The following is a 15878-nucleotide window of genomic DNA, read 5'->3' as shown; positions in this document are numbered from 1 at the left end:
ATGTTGTCTACAGAAACCTGACTTGTACACTGAGGACTAAAGACGGCAGTTGAAAAGCAATCGAGACGTACTCCAACGAGCAAGGCCCAAACTTATAACTGTAGAAGAATGCTGTAGCCGCCTGATTAGAAATTTTCAGGAAGAATAGAGGGAAAAGATCCCCAGACATTAATCAACACTCCATTAAAAGACAATCCAGCTCTGCAATAATCTTAAGGAGTTACTCAGAAGAGAAAGGGCATACTTTGCCAGTCCCAAGACGTGACGTTTTCAAGACTTATTTTGTAATATTCAGTCAAAAGTGCTGAAAGAACAAACGTAGGATGGATTTATCAGTATAAGCTAAAATAGATTACTGTCAGCCTCCGTCATAGATATTCATATCGAGATTTATTGACTCACATTAGATAAAAAAAATCGAGAAAGAGAAAAAAGCGCGGATGTTGTGTGATAAGAAATATCAGCAGCATAAGAGTAACACTAGGATGATGCGGAGGTGACAAGACAAGGAAAATGCCTCACCCCAAGTTAAAATAAAAATGGACACGTATGATTAAAAACTAGGAAAAACCATACAGAGCAGAGAGTGGAATCTATAAGTAAACGATTCGGTTATCACAGCCGTAGGCCAAATTATGTCAAAGGCCTACATAAACAAAAAGACGAAGCGGTTAAATGTTATATAACATACTAAGATTTTTGGAGACCAGAGCAAAATACAAAATTTAACAGAAACCACTCGGCAGAGGACATACTTCCCTTAGGTCACTCATCAATGATCTAGAGCTGACACGAGAACTCTTAATACAAATATCGTAACCTATTATGTGACGGTCTTTTGATATTCGAATCCGGCAATGAGTGTGACCTTGACCTTGTACTGTAGGGGTCAAGTGAAACATATCACGTGAATTGTATAGTGCATCAATGCCAAAAGGCCACATAAATAATTTGTGATTTAGCAAGCACTCACGCCAACGAAAATAGTAACCACAAAATTAGTGGCTACAAATTAAACTATTAATCCTTATCAAATATTGGCGACCAGTTCTTGGGACTTTCTGATAATAAAAGCGCGCGCACACGCACACACACACACACACATACACACACAAATACACATTCAGGTGACAAGAATTGCTTCCAACTTTGTCGGCTAGATATTTAACTAGAATAAAAAGCAAGAATAAAGATATGAAATCGACTAGGGCAATTAAAACAACAATGACAAGATCAGCGATGATGATGATCACGATAAAAGCCAGGAGATGAGGGAGGAGGGAGGTGAGGGATCCCTGGAGGAGGAGGAGGAGGAGGAGGAGGAGGAGGAGGTATGAAATGTCCTAACAGGATGTCCCATTGTGCAAATTTGAAAGGCATCTCTCTCTTGGGCCATCTGCGAACGAGATTTTGAAAAGGTGGCTGGTGTGATGTTCGGAGGAGGATCGATAGTCCGAGATGACAAAACATTCCAGATGGATTCCTAATTAGAGTCGTCCTTCCTCTCACACAGACGGTGCGATGGTTTTAATGGGTGAGAGACAACAAATTAATGTACTCTACACACGCGCGCGCGCGAATTAAGAGAGAGAGAGAGAGAGAGAGAGAGTTTCACGAAGAAAACATATATTTTTAATTTTTTAACTACCACATTTTAAGTGCTTCAGATTATGCATTCTACTATTTTCTTCTCAAGTTTTTCAGTAACCGACAGAGAGGATTTACTAATAAGTGTTCCGAGTATTCTTTCTTAGCCTTAAAACTAAAAATAATTACGAGAGAGAGAGAGAGAGAGAGAGAGAGAGAGAGAGAGAGAGAGAGAGAGAGAGAGAGAGAGAGAGAGAGAAAAGAGCTTATGGATCTTTGAAAAATAAAGACACTGCAATACGAAGATGGTGGAACATTCGTTGCAGTTATCAGATCTTCCTCGATGTGAAGCAAGTACTATTATCATACACTTTCGATAACTCAAAACTGCTCATATTATCTCGGAGTTTATGCAACAACAATAAAGGGTAACTCAGACTATGCAAATTAGCCAAGAGACCACAGTTCTAATTCCCAGCATCTTATGATATTAACAAAACTAAGATTCGTTACAATAAATGAAGAGGTTTCTCAGTTTTGGCAAGTTTCCACTTCTTAGGATTCCTTGTGATTATATGATGCGATCCTCTTCGCTACAAGACTCGTTGCATTGACGACCCACTCAGTTTGGCATTTCCCATATAACGTAAATTACGATGTTATTACGTATTATTCAACGGATGAATCGATGATAAAATCCCTATAAAGAAAGCTTTTACATCAGCTGCTTCTAATACTTGCTCATAAGCAGCACTTCAATTTTCCCCTTTAACACAGACACAAAAGCTGCGTCACTCACCCCTATCTTGCATCGCCTCTGGTGTTTATGGCGCTTCCTTCTCAACACTTTGCATGCAATTTAAAGTCTCCTCCTCCCTCCCAAAAATCCCGAGTCACAAAATGACCTTAAACAACGTGACCTAACGACTGAAGACAATTCCACCTTCAACACATCGTCTTATCTCAGGGGGTCCCGCATATGCTACCTAAAAAAAAAAAAATCCCATTTAAATGTTTCGCCTTTTCTGCTTACATTTACACAAAGAGAGCACATAAGCAATAAGAATACTAAAGTCATATCACAGGAGCATGCTGTATGAGACGTAATCTCAGATACAGACGTATGTTTATTCTGCATTAGGTTTGACTGGCGTCAACGACGTGGAATTAGATGCGAAATCCCTTAGGATCTACCCAGTAATCCTCTTCAATCAGCGGCCATTATGAACTTTGATGCTTGATCTCTCTCTCCTCTCTCTCTCTCTCTCTCTCTCTCTCTCTCTCTCTCTTTCTCGTATTAAAGACTAAACAGGTTTGAAAATATAAAAGAAATAAAAACTTATAAAAATACTGAAGCAGAAATTCATTTTTTGTACCTCGCATGTAGGACCAAAGGTTCTTCAAACGGGGTGAGAAGAAAAACCTTTGTCTATTGACTTTAAACAAAAGAAAACGAATATTCAGTGAATTTTGCCTTCCCATTATACATTTGGGGAGTTGATCTCGATATTATTAGAGAAAAATAAAAAATGGAAAATATGTAAATTATATTACCAGGTTATATTTTTATCTACAGTATCTTTAATACCAGATTCTATTTAACAAAAGAATACACAAATTCAACTTCATTCACATAAAACAAATATGTGACACTGCATTAAAGAAAATGGAGATGAATCACCTTGATAATTCGAGATTACTTAAAGACAACATTCATATGTATTTGAAGGTAAGATACCGTTCCTTTTAATAAACTAGGTACACATTAATTCATATGGAAATAAAACGTATAGATATGTTAGAGTAAAGACTACTCTTCTGATTACACTATCATTATTAGCATTATTATTCAAAATATGGTAACATACACGTCTAATGGAGTTCTCGCTAGATGCAAGTCGAGATGGGAAAGGAAAGTTTTTGACAATCCAATAATATCCAATATCAAAGGTGAACTCTCACAGTTTACTCGCAAGAGGGAAGGTGAAGAAGTAAAAGCAAAGCAAAAGGGTAAAAAGAGACGATTGAGAAAATTGCCGCAAGTAAATTTTCTCGATTGGGCTGCAAAAAGTGGCTGTGTTTTAGTCCGCGAGAATCCTTTTCTAGCGAAGACAGTAAGTGAACAGTTGCCTAAAACTGCGCCCGCATGTAGCTTGCTTTTAAAGCTGTAATCGAGTGGGAGCGCTGAATCAATTGTTAAAGTAGAAAGAAGACAACAAAGGAGAAGAAATGATAAGTAAAATGTCAAAGTTGCTGCGAAAGCATAATATCCTTTCATGACCCTTCCCCTAAAAAAGGAGAGAATAGCTTTAGCTATTTCCAACGTCCCTCAAAAATGTCTATTACCTTTTAAATTTCGCCCCGCCCCCCTCGGTTCCTAATAGGGGGTTACGTATCAGTTGTTCAGTTAAAAGACAAATAATTTACATTAACTACAAGGCGGAAGGGGGGTGGGGGAAGAGTTTGCTGCATCGATTTCCGACTACCTTTCTGCAAAGAAGTATCTATACCCACAAAAGGGAACTCTGCCCGTTTTGCAGCAACTGAAAGGTATGTATTTGTCCTTTTTAATCAACTATACAAAAAACAGAATACCCGCGTGCTTGTCATCCCCCTCCCCACAAAAAAAGTTAAGTGCATATGCCGTCTTTGCTCCGGACACAGGCTTATCTATGCACTTCTTAAAAGCCACCAAACAGGAGAGATCCTACGCCATTTTTAGTTCCCTCCACCCTAAAAAGTAGTGACCATAACAACCTTTATAACGTTTCCTAACATCCTATAAAAAGCATGAGTGTATTGCCCTTTCAACGACCGCAAAATTGGGAGCTGTAATGGCCTGTTTAAAAATCCCTTGTCAATAACCTAAAACAGGTTCGTCCACGCCTTCTTCAGGAGCCCTCGATTAGGAAGAAACTCCATGCCCATTTCAATATCCTAAAAAGGAAGGTAGGGAGTATAAATAAGAAATGGTAGCCTAAAATCAATGAAAGTTACTGCTAATAAGGCTCACTGCCAGTCAATTACATCAGGCAATCACAACACAATACTTATAGTTTTGGTAGTGAAAAATACGAGTTTTTGAGCAAAATCAAAACATCGTCACATTTTTCTTGATAAATATACTTAAAGACTCAAAAACACACAAACCAAGGAAAAGTACAGTGAATACAACCCGACGCACATCGATGCATAAACATATGGCGAGAGAGAGAGGGAGAGAGAATCATCATGGCATAACCTCAAGGGCAAACTATTACATAATGTCCTTGCTTTACATCATAACCCAACATTAACATAGGGAACGCACCACCTTCTCAGTTTCTTGAAATTCCTGAGAAAATTCACGGAAACACGAACTTATACATAAATACAGAGCATCGTACGTTGCAATACATAACGATACATGCCTACAAATCCAAAATGGATTATAAAAATATAAGTACACAAACGAGTACACACACACACACACACACTCACACATATATGTATATAAAATATATAATACATGCGTATATCTAAAAATACTACACGTGTATATATATATATATATACATATATATATGTATATATATATATATATATATATATATATATTACTATATATATATATATATATATTTTATTTCTTTATATATACATACACACTCACGTATATAGTAATTTATTTCTGACTCACATTATATATATATATATATATATATATATATATATATATATATATATATATATATATATGTGTGTGTGTGTGTGTGTGTGTATAACTGAATCACGAAAGTTAGGAACGTGATAAATCCATAAATAAAGGTATAAGCCACGAGGGAAAATAAACAACGGAGTTTCCGCGAGATCTTTCGACGTTCAAACAAATCCTTTACTGCTAAGTAAAGGACGTTTGAACGTCGAAAGATCTCGCTGAACTCCATTGTAAAGACGTTTGAACGTCGAAAGATCTCGCGGACACTCCGTTGTTTATTTTCCCTCATGGCTTATACCTTTATTTATATGTATATATATGTGTGTGTGTGTATAATATATATATATATATATATATATATATATATATATATATATATATATACTATACACTTGTGACAAGTGTCCTTTTTTTCTCCTTTTCAAAAATAAGGGAATTCGAAAACTTGAGGGAAACTGAAAGAAAACATGGGAATAGAGGAATTGATTGTTGTAGAACAGAGTAAAGCAAAACCATGTTCTTGTGATGTTGTGGCGACCCATAAGATATTTTGACACATTTTTTGTTCATATTGTTCCTTAACGGCATCCCAAAGATGAAAACATGAAAATGTCATAATTTTAATGCCTTGTCAAACCTGATTTATTGTGTATCACATCCTTGTGATGGACATAACCATCCTAAATCTAATAATGACACCATCCTTGAGCTGATAACGACCTAAGATTTGTGGAAGGTAGAACACTTAAGGGACCATCACCCCCTTCCGCCATTGTGCTCAGTCCCCAATCGTTGAAAGAGATCAGCACCTGAATGTCGTTAAATTTCACACCCTCTCACGTTTGGTCCATATGACCTGACCTCTCTTATTTGTCACAGTGTCTTGCACCTGCATCTCCGATCCCTCACACATGCATCTCCGCCCATCGAACCAACTCTCTCAAACTCAATTAACACCTTTTTGTATTCTTCCCTTCATACCCTTCTCTGGTATTTCATTGACCTTTTCAGGTAACTGCTAGGATTAATGGCAGCGATAAAAAAACTGAAGGAAATTGCTGCAGTTTTGACAGATGTTAGACATGACATTTCCGGCGACTCCTTAAACCGGGTATAAATATGGGCTGATATGCCCCATCAAAGCATATTTTGCCCTAACCAGTTATTGTGGCATTACACCCAATGATGCAGCATCATGGCCAAGTCCAACGACGCGGCAACCCGCTCCAGTATTCTGAAGTCTTGGTGAAAATTTATGGCTAGGTCCTCTTCTACTTCGCCGTTTGGAATCCGGACTCTGTTTTGACGTCCGACCACGACATTCCACTTGGAAGCTGTTGCCCATGAAATACCCGAGCGCTGCCTGAGGAAGAGCGCTCTTTCATTTGTTCCCTTGTGAAGAACTGCAAGCGACGAAGTCCTTTCGCTGAAGCCATGGCTCAAATCTATTCATGTCTCATCCATGGACAAAGGTAATTGAACTGGAAATTGATCTGTCAGCCTTCACCTACTATTCCTTGTACTTCCTTATTCCTTATTTCAAACTGTTCTCCTATTCCCGTCCTTCTATTATCCCGTCTCCTTCAAAGACTGCTTTGCAGATTCGTGTAGACTTCCCCCATTATGTACTTTCCTCTGTAATTCAACAGTGCCCACTCAACATTTACTGCCTGTGCCATTCTTTGGAATAGTATTCCTGATATTCCAGTGGGAGCAATCCTTGCTTACAGTGCTCCACCTATTGTGTTGTGTTTACTATTATTACTAAGAGTTTGATCAATGTATCCATGCAACATGTTTGATCACTAGATTTAGTGTTTTTTGCTTGCAACCCCGTGGCACAATGTTTTTGATATTGTACATAATACTCAGTAGTGATTCAGTGCCATGGAGCCAGTGAGAGCTCCTGTACATTTTATTCTTTCGATTAACTCATAGAATTATACTTGTGATGGACATATTGCATTTACCTTGAATCCTTTTTTGAAAGTAATTTTTGGAGATTCATTTAAGGTACCTTCTTTTCATTTTCTGATTATTTGTGGTGGGTCACCCTCAGTCAGTTGTTGTTTCCAAAAAGGCATTTTTACAGTAGAGCCAGTTCCCCCAGATTTTCTCAATTAAAATCAAACAGCCGGCCCACCCTGTGACAATGACGACATGTACCATGGATCTCAGAACTGTGGTGCAAGCAGTGAGTTTAACTTGCAATTGTAAACATAACATTTTATCACTCAGTTGATTAGCAGATCAGTTTTGACTGGCTAAAACAGAGTTCTTACTTTATATTTCATGTCAATCTTATATTGGCATCTGTCGACTACAGCACACAATGGTAAGTAAGATTATTCTGTATGCTACATTTTAAACAAATGATATAATGAAGTGTTTTACATTTATTCAAGTGTAATAATGAGTGCCTAAGAGAATGCAAATCACCTCCACAGCCTTGCGGCCAAGTTGCTATGCACGCTAACACTGTAACTTTGTCGAGTGCAATGATTGTGTTATTTATGAGACCATACGTCTCAGTTGTGTTAATATCTGGATAATCAGTGCTGCAACACAGGGAGAATATTAATTTAATAGGAAGGTATGTATTTTGCTGATGGGAACTACAATAACCGAGTGCCAAAGAATTTAGTTTCTGGCAATCCATTACACGGTAGCTCGCTCAGACTATCTCACATTGCTACAGCAGCCAATTCATGAATTTTGGAAATCATTTATTCCTCCTGAACGTATCTAATAATTCTATTCTTTGAACTTGGTATTATATATTTAAAATTAACATACATATAATTTCAAAGTAACTTAAAATTTAATATTCCTTCGTAATTTTAAAGACAACACCAAACGTCAGTTAAGAATTTAATTAATTTTAGTGATTACATGACCTTTGTTCATCTCTTAGTTTTGACAGATAAGTGACCTTGGCCGTTAATTTAAAATCCTAGTGAGATTAATCACTTTTCCTTTTCACTTTAGCTGGCTGGCAGACAAGTACCAAGGACACTAGTATTTGTTCTATATACCAGAACAGTTCTATTTGCTTTCATTTTGTGCTCATACTGAGTTATTTGTACACCTACAAACAATTGTTTAACTGAAACCATACCATGATTAGTGAAAGCACAAACCCATTTAAATATTAGCAAAGACTGCTTGACAGCTGACAATTCCTTCACGCTCATCTGAGCAAACCTCCAAAGTAGGCTATTCGCTTGACTCCCTACTGTGACCTGTTGAGTGCCAGTCGAGATCAAAGATTCACATTGCTTACAAGTGCCACCCTTGTTGACACTCCCACAATTACGAGTGCCACCTTTGCTGACAATCCCTCACACATACAAGTTCCACCTTCGTTGGCACTCCATCACTATACATTGTCAGTAATCATCCTACATACCGAAGTTGGTTGAGATATCACACTGTTATCTGTCTGAGGACTGACCGAACAAAGCTGACCTGGACTATGATTGCCATCCATCCATTTGCTCTTAACATCTAAGGGAAAACAGTTCCGACGACTACTTACGACACAGCTGTAGAGTTCTATTCCCAGGAGGAACGGAACTTGGGTACCACAGAACGACGAATCCACTTAGCATTAGCTGGCTGGATCCACTGCCGACCTGAGCATCCTACTGATGGGGCCCTTACAAGGCTGGACTCCTTATCATCTAACCTGTCCAAGTCGGTTCCTTTGACGCCTCTTCCATCAGGTTCACAATCTCTACCCTTGCAGATCCCACCACCCAGGTAACGCTCACTCACAAGGGTTGTCTTCCTGCAACACTGATGGAAGGAAAACGAGGCTCTCCTCCACATGTCTAAGATTCTACATGGGTCCACGTGCACGGACGTGGATCATAGGTATTGCAGACTTCCTGCCGGATGACCATGGGCTTCTCTTGGGGCAGGATCTATCCCATCTTTCAGTTTCCTTTAAAGACCCCTTACTGCAATGAGACAAGTGCACCATGGATTCCCAGAGGAACAGCCACAAACCTTATATGGTTCCAGAGTTCATAGAAATTCTGAAACCTGCTTTTCCCGGATCTGGACCATCTACCTCGCTAACCAAGTGGTCTACCAGCCCGGCCCTGACACCACCACTGCCAACCTCGCTAGGTTTGGCAGGAAGTTGTCCCTCCCAGCTGTCTCCCGATACGACAGACGAATGCCCGTCGCCTCCTTTACACCTATTCCCTTGTAAGGTCTGGGTAGCGAGCCCAGTCACCTCCTCATTTCTGGGAGCAGGATCCACAGCACAAGTGCCTCACATCCCTTATGGACATGATTGAAATGAAGGAAGTTGATCCAATGCCCATAGAAGTGTCAGAGGCCCCTGCCTTCTCGCCAGGAGTCATTCCTGGCCCCAATGCCACTTTCTACACGTAACGGTTAGCAGCCGGAACTGTGGATCAAAGGGCCCCAGATACAGAGGGACAGGCAAGCCAAGAGCCTGGCCTGCTACCTTACATTAACCCAAAGCAGATGCCTGCCATGCCCAAAGGCCCTAGGGCCTCTCCTATCTAGCCTGATGGGACATTCACCCCCCAAAGAGGGTCTGGGCCCATTTTGCCTCCTGCTAACGTGACCTAGCCAACTTATGCTTGATGCCTGGCCAGCCTTAGCTTCATTAGTGGATCTCCCCTTTAGTTCAAGTCCTCTTGCCCCTCTACTACCTTGCAAGAACTCATGATATATACATAATAGAGAGATCTAGCCTGCAGGGACTGAGCCAGTTGCTGCACACATTCCACCCAGATCCTACCTACATGTATGAGAGGACTTCATCTTGGCAGATGAGTCACCACTCCCCCCAACCCAGATTGGGCCAGCCAAGGATCCCCCACAACCAGGGCCTCCCCGTTGCCTTGCTACATTTTGGTCCTACCCTAATGAATCAGAAAGGAAATCCACTCCAGCCGTACAATGACTATAATAGTATTTGTTACAATGGTCTGGCACCAGACCAGTACAATTTACAAGTGAGGAAGGAAATGCTCATGCCTCCTGTGGAAAACCTTTCTTCCTGTCAACCACCAGCTCTTCCCCTCAAAGTAAGCATGAGAGGTGGATGAGCTACTTACACTCACCCTGGAGTACTGTTCCTGGGCCCCGAGCATAACAAATTAACATAGGAGAACCAGCATGGAACCACAGTCTGGGACCACCATCACCACCCATCAATTGGAAATTCAAGTGATTGAAGATCATGATCTAAGGTGGTGGCATCTGTGTTAACTTTTAAGAAGTTACTCTCATATGTCCTGAGTATTTAGTTTCGCTACCTGGAGGTGAATACTAAATATCTTCCTTCCATAATTACTTGCATCTTGTAGTAACTCCCATAATATGTAAATGATCTTTTTACTCCTTTGTATCTCAACTAGTTCTCCTTTACTTTTCTGCACTGGTTCCAGTAATAACACAAACTGGGATGACAGATGAAAAATGCTAGATGAAAGCATTTAATCAAGGTAAATAAGACATTTGTAAAGTTTAAATGAAAATATCTGAGTAACGCAGAGTAAAAGATACAGGCAGGTCTGCTTAATAGTAAAGTTAATTTCCTGATGGAATTGAGTGTTGATTTGAAATTTGCTGCTGACATTATTTAGTACTAAGAGATTTACATGCTATTTTGAGAGAGTGAGAGAGAGGAACATGCTTGTCATTAGAAAATTGTTGGCAGACATTAACAGCCATTTGACCATGTAACGTTTTCATTAAAGCGTCCCTCTGACACTTACCAAATCTTTTTTCTCCTTTTGATACATGAGGGAAATTAAAAAACTTGAGGGAAATTGAAAGAAAACATGGGAAAAAGAGGAACTGATTCTTGTAAAATATAGAATAAACTAAAACCATGTTATTGATGCTGTGGTGACCTGTGAGTTATTTTTTTCCTATTGTTCCTTAATGACGTCCCACAGATGGAAACATGAAAATATCATTTTAATGTCTTGTCAAATTAGATTTATTGCCTGTCATATCCTCGTCATGGACATCACTGTCCTAAATCCAATTAAGACCCCAGCGCCTATATTGTCCTAAGATTTGAGAAAGGTAGAAAACTTAAGGGATCATCACCCCCTTTTCCGCCATTGTACTCAGTCCCCAGTCCAATTTCATGTGAGTTGTTGAAAGGGATCAGCCCCTGAATGCTGTTAAATTTCACACTCTCTCACATATGCTCCATATGACCTGACCTTTCACCCTGTGTCTCGCACCTGCGTCTCCACCCACCGAACCAACTCTCTCAAACTTAATTAGCACCTATTCGTACTCTATCCCTCATACCCTTCTCTGCCGGTGTTTCAATGACTATTTCAGGTACCTGCTAGGATTAGCAGCACAGATCAAAGGACCAAAGGAGAGTGTCGCAGTTTTAACCTATGTCAGACAGGACATTTCCAGCTACACCCGAAAACGGGTATAAGATATTGGCTGGTATACCCCATCAAAACACATTTCGCCCTAGCCAGTTATCGCGACATTATGCCCAACGAAGTGGCATCATGCCCGAGTCTGAAGACTCGTCAATCTGCTCCAGTATTCTGAAGTATTGGTGAAAATCTATGGCTAGTTTCTCTCCTACTGCACTGTCTGGAACCTGGACTCTTTCTTGACATCCAACTCTGACATCCCACTTGGAAGCTGTTACCCTTGAAGTACCTAAGCGTTACCAGAGGAGGAGTGCTCTTTTATTTGTTCCCTGGTGAAGAACTGCAAGCAACGAAGTCCTTCCACTGATGCCCTGGCTCAAATCTATGCATGCCTCGTCCACGGACAAAGGTAATTGAATTGGAAGTTGATTTGTTGACCTTCACCTACTACTCCTTCCACTCATTCCTTATTCCAAACAGTTCTCCTATTCCCATACTCCTATTATTGTGTCTCATTCAGAGACTCACATGATTTTGGCTGTGCAATTGTGATATTTGTGAATTCACTGTGGAAGTGTTATTACATTTGTGTTAATCATGTTAACAGCAATTTTGTTTTATTAATTTTCAATTAATATTTGATACATCTGGTGTTTAGGCCAGTCTTCATTTAAGATTGATCAGTCACATAAGCTCATCTGAAGTTAATATCTGTGTTAAAGTGTTAAGTACTTTCCAGATTCGTGTAGACTTCCCTGTTGTGTGCCATCCTCTGTAGTTCAACAGTGCCACTCAACATTTACTGCCAGTGCCATTCTTTGGGATACTATTCTTGAGATTCCAGTGGGAGCAATCCTTGCTTACTGTGCTCCACCTATTATGCTAAGTTTAATATTATTAATAGAGTTCTATCAGTGTATCCATGCACCATGTTTGAACTCTAGATTTAGTGTTTTTTGCTTGCAACCCCGTGGTGATTCAGTGCCACGGAGCCAGTGAGAGCTCCTGTACATTTTATCCTTCTGATTACTTTATAAATTATACTTGTAAGTGGACATATTGCATTTTCCTGGAATCCTTTTTTGAAAGAAATTTTTGGAGATTCTTTTAAGGTACCTACTTTTCATTTTCTGATCACTAGTGGCGGGCCACCCTTGGTCAGTTGTTGTTTCCAGAAAGGCATTTTCAGAGTAGAGCCAGTTCCACAAGATTTTCTAAAAGTAAAATCAAACACCCCTGGCCTGCCTGTGACAATATATATATATATATATATATATATATATATATATATATATATATATATATGTATATATTATATCTATATATCATATATATATATGTTATATATATCTTATATATAGTATTCTATATATATATATATATCTATATATTAAGAAATATATATATATATATATATATATATATATATAATACATAATATAATAAAACTAAATATATATTATATACATATATATATATATATATACATACATATATATATAAATATATTTATATATATATATATATATATATATATCTACATATATATATATATATATATATATATATAATATATATTATATATATATATATATAGATATATATATATATATATATATATATATATATATATATATATTTATATCTATATATATATATATATATATATATACATATATATATATATATATATATATATATATATATATATATAGATATAGATATCTATATATATCTATATAGTATATATATATATATATAAATATAGAATATAGATACTATCTATATATATATGATATAGATATAGATATATATATATATATATATAATATATATATATAATATATATATATGAATGTATATATATTATATATTATACATATATATCATAATATATATATATATATATATATATATATATATATATATATATATATATTATATATATATATATATATATATATATATATATATATATATGATAGATCTTCCTCCTGACTTTCCCCAGCCCCACCGTACCTAACGCTATCGGGAGGCCAGAAGAGGCCTCCTGATTATTCATCGGGGCGTGATTAAAGCGATTATTTTGTGTCGCCGAAAAATAGGGGATAAAGAGATGGGAAAGGGGGAAGACCACTTAGACAATGAAAGAGAAAAAAGGAGGAAAACATCCCCGAAGGGGAATAAGAGGGGAAGATGTAAAAAGAACGAACACGAGGAAATAAGAGGAAGTCACAGGCACTGATTCGTTGAGAGAAAAATGAGAGAATAAAAATACACATCTCTTACACAACTTTATTTGCCCTGCTGCTGACACCCCAGAGTCAACCCACAAGGACCCCTCACCCCAGGAAGAACTAATCTCCCCTCCCCCTCCCAAAAAAGAAGGAAAGAAAGATAGAAAGAAAAAAAGAGGAATGGCGCCACATAGCTCTCACAATTGTTTAAGAATTTGCCAGCATGTCTACGCTGTTAAGTCCCTAATATAAAAAGGAGCCGACGAAGCCATTTTACAGACGTCAACTAATTTCTTGAGTGCTTTTAAGTGCAGAAAACTGGACGGTTGGAAAAATACTTAATCCTTCTTCCTTATATGAAAACAATATTGTCCTAAATTAAGACACGCATGAATAACAACGAATAATGAAGAATGGTAATGAAGATTGTCTAGACTATGTAAAGAAAACAGCATGAATGAGATAAGAGGCTAAAAAAATAACATTTTGAAAATGAGACGATATATGTATAAAATGAATGTACATTAAAAAGCGAATAAATAATAAATGTTTAAAACGAGATAAAATCATATATTACAAGGTGCAAAGGACCAAGATTGAAAGTCTTAAAAATGCTGCATAGATGCAGTTGCTTGCTGGATGAGAATACAAACTACCAATCAAGTTGTGCCGAAAAAAAAAAACTGCAACGTCAGTTGAGGCGATCTGAATGATTTCATTATCCCTTCTACTTTATAATACAAAATGCAGATACAGACACACATACACACACACACTCATATATATATATATATATATATATATATATATATATATATATATATATATATATATATATATATATATATATATATATATATATAATATATAGATAGTAGATATAAACCACACACACACACACACACACACACACATATATATATATATATATATATAATATATATATATATATATATATATATATATATATAAATAAAATTTGTTTATATATTCACAGTGTATATAAGGAAAAACTTCACTCAAAAGGAAAATTTTCAAGGTCCCTTGAGGTTTATATTAATTATAAATGTGTAACTACAACAATGGAAACTAGTTGATTATGTTATTAACTTTCAATAACTCCATCATGCAGTATCTAGTTTCATTAAGTAAAAATAAAACATTAAATCTTATTTTTACCTTTCTGACAATCTTCAACACAACTTATTTGTATGCATAAACGTAAACGTAAACATAGGTAAACATTATGCATCAAAAGTACTCTCTGAATTCGCGATTCAATCATCGAAGCCTGGTCTCAAGCCAAAGACTGAGTAAACATCTTCACTGTCATCAGGGAATCGCAGACCAGCAGCCCATACCCTATTAACTGTCGAATTTTGAAACAAGGCTCAAACTCCTTTCTTTAATCTTTGGAGCTTTACGAACAAAGGTGATAATAAACATATAATTCACTTGACTGGTTGCCCAGGGAGTATAAGGAATGTCTGACGGAAGAAAAGACTTGAAGAATCGATTGGGTGGAATAATTATTTTCCCTTCCACGACTCTTATTATAAGGGCATAACATTAGCAGTATATCTAAGATGAAATTTGGCAAGGTTTATGTTAACAAAGTAGGGGAAATAACAGCTTGACAGGCAAGGAAGTAGGAGTTTGTTGTTGAATACATTTATGAGTATTTAGAACCCAGAGAAATCTTTTGATGTTCAGGGTGTTGGGGATGTAAGGTGAAAAATTCCTTATAATATTCGTAAAATTGAAAATAGTTAAAAATTGTGTTAAAGTTGAAGTGGATGAGGAATACGGGTTTGATAGCAAATAAAAATCAAGTACGTAGAGACATGGATGTTAATTTTGATAGTGGAGAAACTCGAGCTATTGATATCGTCACAAAATAGGTCAGATACGGGAGAGATTTGGACATTCTTTGGAAGCCAAAGTTGGAATGCATGAAGG

Source organism: Macrobrachium nipponense, chromosome 29 (genome assembly GCF_015104395.2).
Source record: "Macrobrachium nipponense isolate FS-2020 chromosome 29, ASM1510439v2, whole genome shotgun sequence".
Classification (NCBI taxonomy): domain Eukaryota; kingdom Metazoa; phylum Arthropoda; class Malacostraca; order Decapoda; family Palaemonidae; genus Macrobrachium; species Macrobrachium nipponense.
This window is presented reverse-complemented; position numbering follows the sequence as displayed.